Source organism: Arachis hypogaea, chromosome 7 (assembly GCF_003086295.3).
Source record: "Arachis hypogaea cultivar Tifrunner chromosome 7, arahy.Tifrunner.gnm2.J5K5, whole genome shotgun sequence".
Lineage (NCBI taxonomy): Eukaryota > Viridiplantae > Streptophyta > Magnoliopsida > Fabales > Fabaceae > Arachis > Arachis hypogaea.
This window is the reverse complement of record NC_092042.1, coordinates 2,915,679-2,929,703: the sequence shown is the minus strand read 5'-3', so window position 1 is coordinate 2,929,703 and position 14,025 is coordinate 2,915,679. Positions and strand designations below refer to the sequence as shown.

Below are 14,025 nucleotides of genomic sequence, written 5' to 3'. Positions count from 1 at the left end.
TAATCCTTTTACTTTTATTTGCTACCATAATAGATGGATAATGTTTGATTTTTTATTAAAGAATGCATGTAGTTTTTGAGTCAGAGTGTGAAAAAATTGTGGTCGCAGTATAGGAGAAACTAGAAGGACAAAGATAAATGATAAACATGTCATGACATGTAGAAATACGTTTTATATAATTCAGTTTGTGGTAGCATTACGGCAGTGTTATGCAACTGTATCTCCTTTGTAATCTCAATGAATCTAATTTATGATTTCAGGTTGTAGATGCTTCAAATGTGGTTCAACAAATTATATTGCTAAGGAGAATATAGTAGGAATTTAATAAAATAACTTGCTAAAATTTGTCTTGAAGGATAACAATAATATATATAACAAAATATAGATAATATCAAGTCTGTATATATAATTGTATATTCTTATCTAATATTTTGGTTCTGTAATTACGTTTATTCAAAAAAGTAACAAATTTCAATGTGTGGATTATGTGATGGTTTTTGATGAAAAAATAAAGTTTTAATATTAAATCTTTTTAATTGTTGTTATATTTGCTCCTAAGCTATGTTTTATTAGAGTAGCTATTTTAAACTTTGTTAAATGCATTTTTTATTAGGGCCAATAAAAATAATTCACGAATAAATTTTTGTTAAAAAAACACTTAAAAGATGATTGATATATATAGATTAAAAAATTATTTAGAGATTAAATACATTATCCATGCTTAGCCATAAACTTGGATTAAATATACATATAATTTTGTAAACAAATTATAATAAATATAATAAAATAGATTAAACATATGATCTGTGCTTAACTATATATTAGTGATCTAATAATTATGACTAAATATCATTTCGTTGTTTGTGTAACTATATTTAAATATACAAACATAATAACTTTTATATTTAAATAGAATCTATTTATATGGACAAGATTATTTGGCTTTTAAAAAGTAGATAATATAACAATTTTATACATTATACAATGAATTTTTATACACAAATAAAATTTTTTAAATTAAAATTAATAACTATTAATATTAATAAATAAATATTAATAAATATATTTTGAATGGATTAATATTTACTTCGAGTGTAACCTGGGTTTTACCCTAGTTAGATATAATAATTGATGACTTTTTGTTTCAGAACTTATTTGTTCTTGTGAAAATGTTTGGTTTTGATGCTTATGCTAGATTTTATTTGAAGTTACTTGAAGCTGTTCTCAGAATTGGAAACCAAATGAATACTGGCAATTGGCATCAATCTATGGCGGTATGGATGATTTTGGGTTTTAAGTGATATTTTTTTTCTCTCTGTTGAAAATTACATGTGATGATTATTGATAACTAAAAAATAATAATACTACGTTCTAAAATATATCATGTTATACAGTTACATGTAGCATAATATTTAAATATTAAAGGCCTTATCATATTATCTAAACAAGCACAAATAATTATGAGTATTATCAAATTATTATTGTATTTGTATTTGTATCAGGTACTTATCCAAAGACTTAGAATTCTTATCATGACCAAGCACACTTCGCAAAATTCACATCATATATAAACTTGCAAATTGCATTGCATATTGTCTCCGTAACTTATATATTTTTATCTTTATATTTAATGCCTCGTAACGCTTCCATCTTCAGTATTGCTCTCTGTCTCTACAATGTTATTTATAATCGTAATTAGAATAATCAAATTTAAATACCTAATTATGAGAATTTTATAACAGCAAAAAATGAAAGCAACAATTATTTTAAAATAGATACAGTAATTCGATAAACGTAAAAAAACATTTATAAATTTTAGTCATTTAAACATAAAACAAATTTAGTCATTCTTGAGAATCAAGTAATTTAAACAGAACATATACAGTTGTCATTAAAAAAAAATAAAGGGACAATATTTTCTATTGTGTTTAATTGATGTGGGCTGTGAATAATTTCTATGTCTAGTTTAAATTAAAAAAATTTAGTTAAGTTGTTACATAAAATAAAAATTTTTAATCAGCCGTATCATCTCACCTGATATAAAACCATCATTATTGTAATAAAATCCAAATGAGTGAGTATAGTAATCCATTTTTATTGGTGGTGGAGAAGAGGCGGCGTTGTGTTTATTCTTCTTTGGCCGTGCATGAAGTGGCGGCGAGCCAAAAGAACGATCAGGCCAAGGACTAAAATGCTGCGACCAAGGAGGAGAAGGAGGAAATCGACCCGAACGTGGTCGTAGCACCTTATATCTCCGGGCAGAAGGATCATACCAATCAACATTTATCATAGAATTTTCTGAAATCATCTCCTCTAAGAATACACACAAAAATTGCAGATGCATATATTGTGTTCAAATGAAAATATACAACCCAATGTAAATGCATTTTGTTACATGATTATCCAATAAATAATTATCTATATAAAACTTTCAATTTATAATAAGATTAAAAAATAAAGTTCACTCTAATTAATAAAAGATCAATTTTAAGATAATGAGTTATATAATTTACGGGATATGAGATAACAAAAATATTATTTATATATTAAAATTAGCTATTAAAATTAATTATTATGTATTTATTATTTTTATATAAATATATATATAATTTAATTTATTTTTAATGTGTATTTTTATATTTTAATACATATTCTATATTAGTAATTAATTTTGATAACCGATTTTAATATATATATATATATATATATATATATATATATATATATATATATATATAACATGGTTGATATATATATACCTAACATGGTTGATGAAATAATTAGCTTATAGCATATAATATTTGCTAATTAAAATTATCATGGCTTACAAATAATTAAATTTTACTTATAATTAGTATTTTAAATGTTGCTCCTATATGAACTATAATTTGCGGGGAGGGGGAGGTGACAATAATAGAGAAGATAAAAATATATAAGATGGAAACAATACATAATAAAAGATATGGAAACATAAATCTCACCTTTAAACAGTTCATGAGTCAAAACGTGTGAAGATAAGAGAAAAATAAAAGAAAGAAGAAAAGAAATATAGGCCATGAAATTAGCCATATTAAAAACCAATTAGGATAACAAATACAATCACAAAGTGCAAGCTAAGCTAAGGGTTTAATACTGAAATAAAATTTCATTTCATTTTTAATTCGAAAAGATTGTCACTTGGTCGGTATAGAGAGCCAATACTCAAGAGTCAATTAATCTTACACACAAATAAAATTTTATTTTATTTCATGAGAAGTGAACCAAACGGTGCCAATAAGTAATAACTCAAATAACATAATTTTTACATACTCAATTAAGAGATTGCGGATTCGAATCTCCTATCTTTGATTAAAAAAAATGAACCAAACGATACTTAATTTTAAATCGAGATTACATAAAAATACATTTACAAGAGTTAATATTAAATTATTATCACTAGCACATGATTTTTACAACAATTAAAAGCTTATTTCACCCCAAAGCCAAAAAAAAACTATAGATTTCTTTTCCCTTTTTTTTTAATCAAAGAGAAGGGGTAACTAATAAATTATACTTTAAATGACATAATTTTTTTATATTCACTTAAAAATTTAAGATTTGAATCTCACTTTTAATTTTAGAAAAAAAATAAAAAGAGGGAGTTGCGGAATTATAGGATTAATAATTAAAATAGTTTTCGAAAAATTAAATTTGTGTTTATTTTTTCAATAAGTTAAATAGTGATACTTGACATAATTATTTTTTGATCGGTTATATTAGATAATCAATAATTTTTTTGAACAGTGTGAACAATAGACTTTAAAATTGACCTAATTCAAATAAAATACACTACACTCCAAATTACTTATCCAAATCTTAATATTAGAATAAATATTTATACACTTAATAAATTGAACATCTAATATATCTATTATTTATATTATTTAACATTTTTATTGTCTACCTATACTTTTCTTTTTGAACATGCACGTCAAGAATTGGATATCGGAGGTTGTAGTTATACGTTACGGTATTATAGTCACACCAAAAAAAAATATCAATTAGCTATCTTTAATAAAAATAAATTTTAATTAAAATATTTATAAGATTTAGTGGTTTGAAATTCATAACTTAGCAGTATTAAAAATTACATATGATAACTAAAAATTAAAAATACTATGATCTAAAATACAATATATTATACAATTATATTGGACATAATATTTAAATTTTACTAGGCCTTATTATGTTTATTTGACCTATCGGATATACCAAACAACCATAAATTATGAATATTTTAAAATGATTATTGTTTTTGTTTCAGGCGTTTATCCAAAATCATATAATTATTTTACGTGCAAATAAAAAATCAGTCATTAAATTAAATATTTATATAAAATATATACAAAAATAAATTAAATAATATATGTATAAATATATAATAATTAATTTTTAATGTATTCAAAACATTTTTTAAAGTCTTATATATATTACTCAGAATTCTTATTATAAATTTTCAAAATTCAAATCATACAAATTTGCAAATTGCATATTGTCTCCATAAGTTATTCTATCTTCATGTCCATTTGGCTCGAAAATTAAAGCATGAAAATTAAGAGAACATCTATAATTAATTTTTAATTTTGAAGGCTTCATCATTTTGCGATGCCTCGTAACACTTGCATCTTCAATATAACTTTCTGCCTCTACAGTTTTATTTATCATTGTAATTAGAATAATCAAATTCAAATGCCTAAATATGAGAATTTTATAATCGAAAAAAAAAATGAAAACAACAATTATTTCAAAATAGATACAGTAGTTCAATAAACGTAAAAAAATAACTATGAATTTTAATCGTTTAAACAAAACATATACAGTTGTCATTAAATAAAAGAAAATGACAGGGGTAGAATATTTTCTATTGTATTTAATTGATGCATGCTACGAATATTTTTAAAAGGGTAAATTATATTTTTTATTTTAATATTTGTAATTTTTTTCAAAAATATTCTTAATATTTTATTTCATTCAATTTTGTTTCTAATATTTTTAATTTGTGTCAAAATTATCGCCAAAAATTTTTAATCTCGTCCCTAATATTTTACATAAAATTATCATCCAGATCAGAGATATAATTTTAATATAAACTGAAAATATTATAGATAAAATTAAATACAACTAAATATTAAGAATAATTAAAAAAAACTACAAACATTAGAAATAAAAAAAGTGTACTTTACTATTCAAAAAAAGTTATATTCTTTTATAATAGCAACAATTAGACTGGAGTAAAAATATTTTATTTAATACTTATTTTTAAATAAAACATGATAAAATCATAAAGAACTACATAGTAATTAAAACTTTGAAATATTAATGTCTCACATTTGTAGCTAACAAGTTGGGTATAGTGATTTATTGTACTAGACTAACCAAAAAAAAAAAGTTAAAATTTATTTTATTTAATATTCATCTATTCATTAATTGTTATAATAATTAATGAATATTAAATAAAATAAATTTTAACTATTTTTTACAAATATTTTTTATTATCAAATATTTTCATTCATTTTATTAATTAGTTGATGGAGGAGGCCGCGGAGGAGCAGCGGCTTTGTTTTTATTCTTCTTGAATCGCGGCTGAAGAGCTGGCTTTTTTGAAGCATGACCGGGCCAAGGATTGGATTGCTCTGCCCAAGGACGACGACGATGAAACGGATCCGTACCCTTTCGACCCACGTGACCTGTCCTACCCGTGGAAGGATTATACCAATTTACATTTATCATAGTATTTTCTGAAAAGAAAAGTACAGATAGACAATGAAAATATTAAATAATGTGAACACCGGATATATCGAATGTTTAGTTCACTAAGTATGCAGATGGTTATTCTAATATTAAGATTTAAGTGAATAATTTGGAGTGTAGTGTGTTTTACTTAAATTGAACTAATTTTAAGACTTGTTGTTCATGTTATTCAAGAGAGTCTTTGGTTATTTAATATAACTCTTTTGAAATCATATCTTCTAATGAATTTACATACAAAAATTGCATAAAAATAGTTAATTTAGGACCATGAAATTACATTCTAAAATTTTTTAATGAGTATGAAAAGATTATATTATTTAAGCTATAGTTTAACATCAAATAACTAACTTATATCTAATATACTTAGTGTTTGATATATTTATCTTAATTTACTAATTAAAACTATCACGAGTTATAAATTTTTAAATTTTACTCATAATTAGTATTTCAAATTTTGCTCCTATACATATGCAATGAACCATAACTTAAAAGAATATACAAAGATATAAAGATGGAAATTGTATATAGTTTGGGTGACATTGAAGAAGGAAAGAGAAATCTCGCGTTTAAAGTTTAAATAGTTCATGCGTTAAAACGTGGGAAAATAAGAGAAGAATATAAAAACGAAAAAGAAAAAGAAAAGAAATATAGGCCATGGAGTTAGCCATGATATTAGAATAACTTAGTATATAACTATATATAGTATATCTAAAGATGAATGAGTATAGTGATTATTTGTAAAATAACTTAGTATATATAGTATATCTAAATCCATTAAGCTTTGATGGTATATAGGCCCGTTTGGATAGGTTGAAAAGTAGCCTTTTTTATTTTTAATTTATAAAAAATTATAGTATTATTATTTGGTATAAATTTTAAAATTAAATTGTAATTTTTTTAAAAGTTATTTAAGTAGTTATAAAAAAATTAAAAAAATGACTTCTCTCATAATAAAATATTTTTTATTATTTTTTAAATAAAATTTTTTTAAACTAAAAAATTAAATACAAAATAACTTATTTATAAGTTATTTTTAATATATAAATATTTATTGTTTAAGTCCTTTTTTCAAAAAGAATTTAATTAAACTATTTACTCAAACTGGACTATAATAGTGTATGCTTAGATTGGTGTGATAAAACATGTAATTACAAAAGGTTGACATATAGTACCACTATAGTTGTGTTTTCTTGTAATATGATCTCTTTTGTCTTTATGTTTCTTTGTTGCACAATTAAAAAAAAGTAAATTAAAAATATAGAATTTAAGTAGGGTGTTCATGGATCGGATCGGATCCGCAGATTCGCAGTAAATATTCGCATCTGATCTGAAAATTGCGAATATCCAATCCGTAAATTGATCGGATTGTGAATATTTATTTTACATCCGCATATTCGATCTTCAGATCCGTCCAATAATAATTAAATATATATATATATATATATATATATATATATATTTGGTATTATATTTACTTGTTTGTATGTTTTAGTTAGTAATTATTATTCATATATTGTATAATTTTATTTTGGTTATTTAAAAAAAGTTTGAATAAAAATATTTTAGGAATAAATAAGTTTAAAAGTGTGAAAAAAAATTTATTGAATTTTTTTACATAGAAATATGATTAAAAAGAGAATGTTCAATTATGCGGATATATTCGATATTTGATCCCGCACTTAAAAACACGGATATCATATCCGATCCGATCCGCGTACACCCTTAAATTTAAGTTTTAAATTAGGTTAATTATTATTCTATAGGTGTAATTTTACTAAATTATTAATTAGAACTCTATGTCTAGTTTAAATTAAAAAAGAATTAGTTTAATTCTTATATAAAATAAAAATTTTCAATTAATTATATTGCCTTACCTGATATAAAATCATCATTGTGATAGAATGCAAATAAGTGAGTATAGTAATCTATTTTAGTTGGTGGAGGATGTGATGAAGAAGAGGCGGAATTATGTTTATTTTTGTTCGATTGTCCACAAAACGGTAGCAAATCAAAAGAACGATCAGACCAAAGATTAATTTGCTCTGATCACAAACAAAAATAATGAAAAAGAGAAAGAAAAAGTTGACCTGAATATAATGATAACCTCTTAAATCTCCCCTCGAAAAGATCATACCAATCAACGTTTATCATAAAATTTTCTAAAATCATTTCCTCTAATGGATACAAACAAAAATTGCATAAAATCAAAATGTATATATTGTATGTGTTCATGAAAATATATTACCCAATGTAAATGCATTTTGTTATATGATTATTCAATATATAATTATATGATCTATATAAAACTTTTAATTTATAATAAGATAAAAAAAAGAATTCACTCTAAAATAAGAAGGCCTAAAATGACAATTTTTTTCCATGATAATCAGCAACAGTGGGTAATTATTAAAAAAAATCAATTTGAAGATAATGAGTTATAATTTAGGGGATATGAAATAATTAGCTCATAGCATATAGTGTTTGATATTTATCTTAATTTGCTGATTAGAAACTATCATGACCTACAAATTTACAAATAATTAAATTTTATTTATAATTAGTATTATAAATTTTGCTCGTATATGAACTATAATTTAACAATAATAATGAAGATAAAAAGATGTAAGATGAAAATACACTATACATAGTTTGGGTAAAATTAAAGCCATGGAAACATAAATCTCACCTTTAAATTGTTCATGTGTCAAAACGTGTGAAGATAAGAGAAAAACAGAAGAAAGAAGAAAAGAAATATAATAAACCATGGAATTAGCCATATTAAAAATCAATTAGGATAACAAATACAATCACAAATTAAAGTGCAAGCTAATAAGCTAAGGGTTTAATACTGAAATAAAATTTCATTTCATTTTTAATTCGAAAATAGATTGTCACTTGACCGGTATAGAGAGCCAATATTCAAGAGTCAATTAATCTTACAGAAAAATAAAATTTTATTTTATTTCATGAGAAGTGAACTAAACGGTACTTAATTTCAAATCGAGATTACGTAAAAATAAACATTTACAAGAGTTAATATTATTAAATTATTGTCACCAACACATGAATTTTACAACAATTAAAAGCTTATTTCTCCCAAAAGGCAAAAGAAACAATATATTTCTTTCTTTTTTTTTTAAACCTAACCAAAGAACGAGAATCGCCAATAAGTTATAACTGAAATGACATAATTTTTTTATACTCATTTAGATATTTTGGCTTTTGAATTGCATTTATTTTTTTCAATAAGATAAATAGTGATACTTGACATAATTATTTTTCGATATGCACGTCAATAATTGGATATCGGAAATTGTAATTTTTTTTTTTTTGGTGATCTAAGGGGGTTAAAGAACCCAGCAACAAAAAGGAGAAAAGCAAATAGAGACAAACAGGAAAAAACTAAGACCCTCTAAATCTAAGGGTCTCTATGCAGTCACATAATATGGCATACTCGATGTTCGGAGGAGCTTTATCAAAAAGGTGGAATCAAGCTAGGGGGAGGTCTTATCCCTTCTTCGCGAATTGGTCTGCTACCGTGTTTGCTTCACGAAGGGCGTGCTTCCAAGAGGTTTGTTGAAGGCGAGCAGATAGATTCCGGATGTCCTGAACCAGAGGGGCACAATGATGTGTAGGGAGCATCCATGCTTGATGAAGTTATCGCAGCAGCCGAGTCAGACTCAACTATTAGATTTGTATATCCGTTTGTTGCAGCAATAGTCAGCCCATGGACGACTGCCCAGAGCTCTGCATGCATAATTGAACAGTTACCTAAATTGCCTGAATATCCTTTCAAAAATCTTTTAGTAGAGTCTCTGAAAACTCTCCCACAGGCGACGTTATTTTGTTGGACAAACCAGGATCCGTCCACATTCAATTTGACACAATCTCCCTCCGGTCGAGACCAGCCAATTAGCTATCTTTAATAAAAATAAATTTTAATTAAAATATTTATAAGATTTAGTGGCTTGGAATTCATAACTTAGCAGTATTAAAAATTATATATGATAACTAAAAATTAAAAATACTATGATCTAAAATACAATATATTATACAATTATATTGTACATAATATTTAAATTTTACTAGGCCTTATTAGTTACTATACAATTATACAATTATACCGTACTTTTTCAAAATTCAAATCATATATAAATTTGCAAATTGTATATTATTGTCTCCATAAGTTATTCTATCTTCATGTCCATGAATGTATCATTATTGACGTTTTGGCTCGAAAATAAAGCATGAAAATTAAGAGAACATCTATAATTAATTTTTTAATTTTGAAGGCTTCATCATTTTGCGATGCCTCGTAATAACACTTGCATCTTGAATATAGCTTTCTGCCTCTACAATTTTATTTATAATTGTAATTAGAATAATCAAATTCAAATGCCTAAATATGAGAATTTTATAACCGAAAAAAAAATGAAAACAACAATTATTTTAAAATAGATACAGTAGTTCAATAAACGTAAAAAAAAAATTATGAATTTTAATCGTTTAAATTTCTACTTATCTATCACTTAAAAATTAAAAGAAAACGTAAGATAAATTTGGCCACTCTTGAGAATAAAGTAATTTAAACAAAACATATACAGTTGTCATTAAATAAAAGAAATTGAAAGGGGTAGAATATTCTCTATTGTATTTATTGATGCATGCTACGAATATTTTTAAAAGGGTAAATTATATTTTTTATTTTAATATTTGTAATTTTTTTAAATATCCTTAACATTTTATTTCATTTAATTTTGTTTCTAATGTTTTTAATTTAGGTCAAAATTATCGCTGAAAATTTTTAATTTCATTCCTAATATTTTACATAAAATTATCATCCAGAGATATAATTTTAGCATAAACAAAAAATATTATAAATAAAATTAAATACAACTAAATATTAAGAATAATTAAAAAAAAAACTACAAACATTAGAAGTAAAAAGTATACTTTACTATTAAAAAAAAAGTTATATTCTTTTATAATAGCAACAATTAAACTGGGGTAAAAATCGTTTATTTAATACTTATTCATAAAGAATTACATAGCAATTAAAACTTTGAAATATTAATGTCTCACATTGGTAGCCAACAAGTTGGGCATAGTGATTCATTGTATTAGGCTAACAAAAAAAAATGTAATTAAAATTTATTTTATTTAGTATTCATTAATTGTTATAATAATTAATGAATATTAAATAAGACAAATTTTAACTATTTTTTACTAATATTTTTTTATTATCAAATATTTTCATTCATTTTATTAAGGTGGAAATTCAGGTGCAGTCTACTTAATGTGAAATTGATAACTAAAAGTTGTTAGATGATTTAACTGATTTGACTAAATTTTCATCTAATGATTTTCGGCTATCAACTTCACGCACCTAAATTTTCACCTTTTATTAATTAGTTGGTGGAGGAGGCCGCTGTGGAGGAGCGGCATTGATTTTATTCTTCTTGAGTCGCGGCTGAAGAGCCGGCTTTTTCGAAGCATGACCGCCAGGCCAAGGCTCGGAATGCTCCACCCAAGGACGACGAAGCTGAAACGGATCCTTACGCTTTCGAAACACGTGACTTTTCTTACCCGCAGAAGGATTATACCAATCTACATTCATCGTAGTATTTTCTGAAATCATATATTCCGATGAATTTACATACAAAAATTGAATAAAAATAGTTAATTTAGGACCATGAAATTACATTATAAAATTTTTTAAGTGAATATAAAAAGATTATGTCATTTAAAATTTAGTTCTTAACATCAAATAACTAACTTATATCTAACATACATAGTGTTTGATATATTTATCTTAATTTGCTAATTAAAACTATCATGAGTTATAAATTATTAAATTTTACTAATAATTAGTATTTCAAATTTTGCTCCTATACATATGCAATGAACCATAATTTAGAAGAATATACAAAGATATAAAGATGGAAATTGTATATAGTTTGGGTGACATTGAAGAAGGAAAGAGAAATCTCACCTTTAAATAGTTCATGCGTTAAAACGTGGGAAAATAAGAGAAGAATAATAGAAAAACGAAAAAGAAAAAGAAAAGAAATATAGGCCATGGAGTTAGCCATGATATTAGAATAACTTGGTATATATAGTATATCTAAAGATGAATGAGTATAGTGATTATTTGATAAAAAAAAGTATATATAGTATATCTAAATCCACTAAGCTTTGATGGTATATAGGGCCGTTTGGTTAGGTTGAAAAGTAGCCTTTTTTAATTTTTAATTTTAAAAAATTATAATATTAATATTTAGTGTAAATTTTAAAATTAAATTGTAGCTTTTTTTAAGTTATTTAAGTAGTTATGAAGAAGTTAAAAAATAATTTTTTTATAATAAAATATTTTTTATTATTTTTTTAAATAAATATTTTTCAAATTAAAAAATTAAATACAAAATAAATTATTTATAAGTTATTTTTAATATATAAGTATTTATTGTTTAAGTTCTTTTCTAAAAAAAATTTAATTAAATTATTTACTCGAATTAGACCATAATAATGTACGCTTAGATTGGTGTGGTATAGTACCACCATAGTTGTGTTTTCTTGTAATAATCTGATCTCTTTGGTCTTTATGTTTCTTTGTTGCACAATTAAAAAAAGGAGTAAATTAAAAATATAGAATTTAAGTTTTAAATTAGGTTAATTATTATTCTATAGGTGTAATTTTACTTAATTATTAATTAGATCTCTGTGTCTAGCTAGTTTAAATTAAAAAATTTTAGTTAAATTTTTATATAAAATAAAAATTTTCAATTAATTATATTGTCTTACCTGATATAAAACCATCATTGTGATGGAATGCAAATGAATGAGGATAGTGATCTATTTTAGTTGGTGGAGAATGTGGTGGAGAAGAGGCGAAGTTGTGTTTATTTTTTTTCGATTGTCCACGAAGCGGCGACAAATCAAAAGAACGATCAGACTAAGGATTAACTCGTTCCGACCACGAACGAGAATAATGAGAAGAAGGAAGAGGAAGCGGACTCAGACGTGGTGGTAGCCTCTTAATTCTCACCCTAAAAGGATCATACCAATCAACGTTTATCATAGAATTTTCTAAAATCATTTCCTCTAATGGATTTACAAACAAAAATTGCATAAAATCAAAATGTATATATTGTATGTATTCAAATGAAAATATATTACTCAAATGTAAATGCATTTTGTTATATGATTATCTAATATATAATTATATGATCTATATAAAACTTTTAATTTATAATAAGATAAAAAAAGAATTCACTCTAAAATAAGGAGGCCTAAAATGACAAATTGTTTTCACATGATAATCAGCAACAGTGAGTAATTTAAAAAAAAAAAAAATCAATTTGAAGATAATGAGTTATAATTTAGGGGATATGAAATAATTAGCTTATAGCATATAGTGTTTAATATTTATCTTAATTTGCTGATTAAAACTATCATGACCTACAAGTTTACAAATAATTAAATTTTACTTATAATTAGTAATATAAATTTTGCTCGTATATGAACTATAATTTAACAATAATAATGAAAATAAACTATACATAGTTTGGGTAAAATTAAAGATAGGGAAACATAAATCTTACCTTTAAATTGTTCATGTGTCAAAACATGTGAAGATAAGAGAAAAACGGAAGAAAGAAGAAAAGAAATATAAACCATAGAATTAGCCATAATAAAAACCAATTAGAATAACAAATACAAAGAGTTTAATACTGAAACAAAATTTCATTTCATTTTTAATTCGAAAATGGATTGTCACTTGGCCGGGATATAGAAACAATACTCAAGGGTCAATTAATCTGATCTTACACAGAAATAAAATTTTATTTTATATCATGAGAAGTTGAGAACTAAGAAGTGAACCAAACGGTATTGAATTACAAATCGAGATTACGTAAACGTCTCTGTTAGATAGATAACAAAAATTATGAATAATACAAACAACATACAGACTGTATATTTTCTCTCACGCAAAATATATAAATACAAGAGTTAATATTAAGTGTGTGTTTGTAAATAGGAATTTGTATAAAATTAATTTTTTAAATTTGATTTTGATAAAAAAGTAAGTTTGTATTAAAGTGATTTATGTTTGACTATCTTTATATCAAAATGAATTATAGTAAAATAAATATTGTTTAAATTATACTATTCAAAATCACTTTTAGATAAAAAATTACTAAAATAGATATCAAATAATTTTTTTATATTATCCTA

General features: G+C 24.2%; 3 long non-coding RNA genes across 5 annotated transcripts; all 3 read right to left on the bottom strand.

Moving 5' to 3' along the window:
• Positions 1–1,458: 1,458 nt before the first annotated feature.
• Positions 1,459–3,136, bottom strand: LOC112703899 (uncharacterized). Of its 2 annotated transcripts, none has more exons than XR_011863402.1 (3): positions 2,982–3,136; positions 2,035–2,313; positions 1,459–1,671 (listed from the first exon to the last, which is right to left on the bottom strand). It is a non-coding gene; the product is annotated as an uncharacterized lncRNA (long non-coding RNA). The 2 variants fall into 2 exon arrangements; XR_011863403.1 differs by having other exon boundaries at positions 2,035–2,298.
• Positions 3,137–5,321: 2,185 nt separating this feature from the next.
• Positions 5,322–8,598, bottom strand: LOC140174186 (uncharacterized). The gene is made up of 2 exons (XR_011863401.1): positions 8,477–8,598; positions 5,322–5,777 (listed from the first exon to the last, which is right to left on the bottom strand). It is a non-coding gene; the product is annotated as an uncharacterized lncRNA (long non-coding RNA).
• A 2,189-nt stretch (positions 8,599–10,787) lies between these two features.
• LOC112703898 (uncharacterized) lies at positions 10,788–13,712 on the bottom strand. Of its 2 annotated transcripts, none has more exons than XR_011863400.1 (2): positions 13,392–13,712; positions 10,788–11,418 (listed from the first exon to the last, which is right to left on the bottom strand). It is a non-coding gene; the product is annotated as an uncharacterized lncRNA (long non-coding RNA). The 2 variants fall into 2 exon arrangements; XR_003154705.2 differs by lacking the exon at positions 13,392–13,712 and adding an exon at positions 11,783–12,573.
• Between the last annotated feature and the right edge of the window lie 313 nt (positions 13,713–14,025).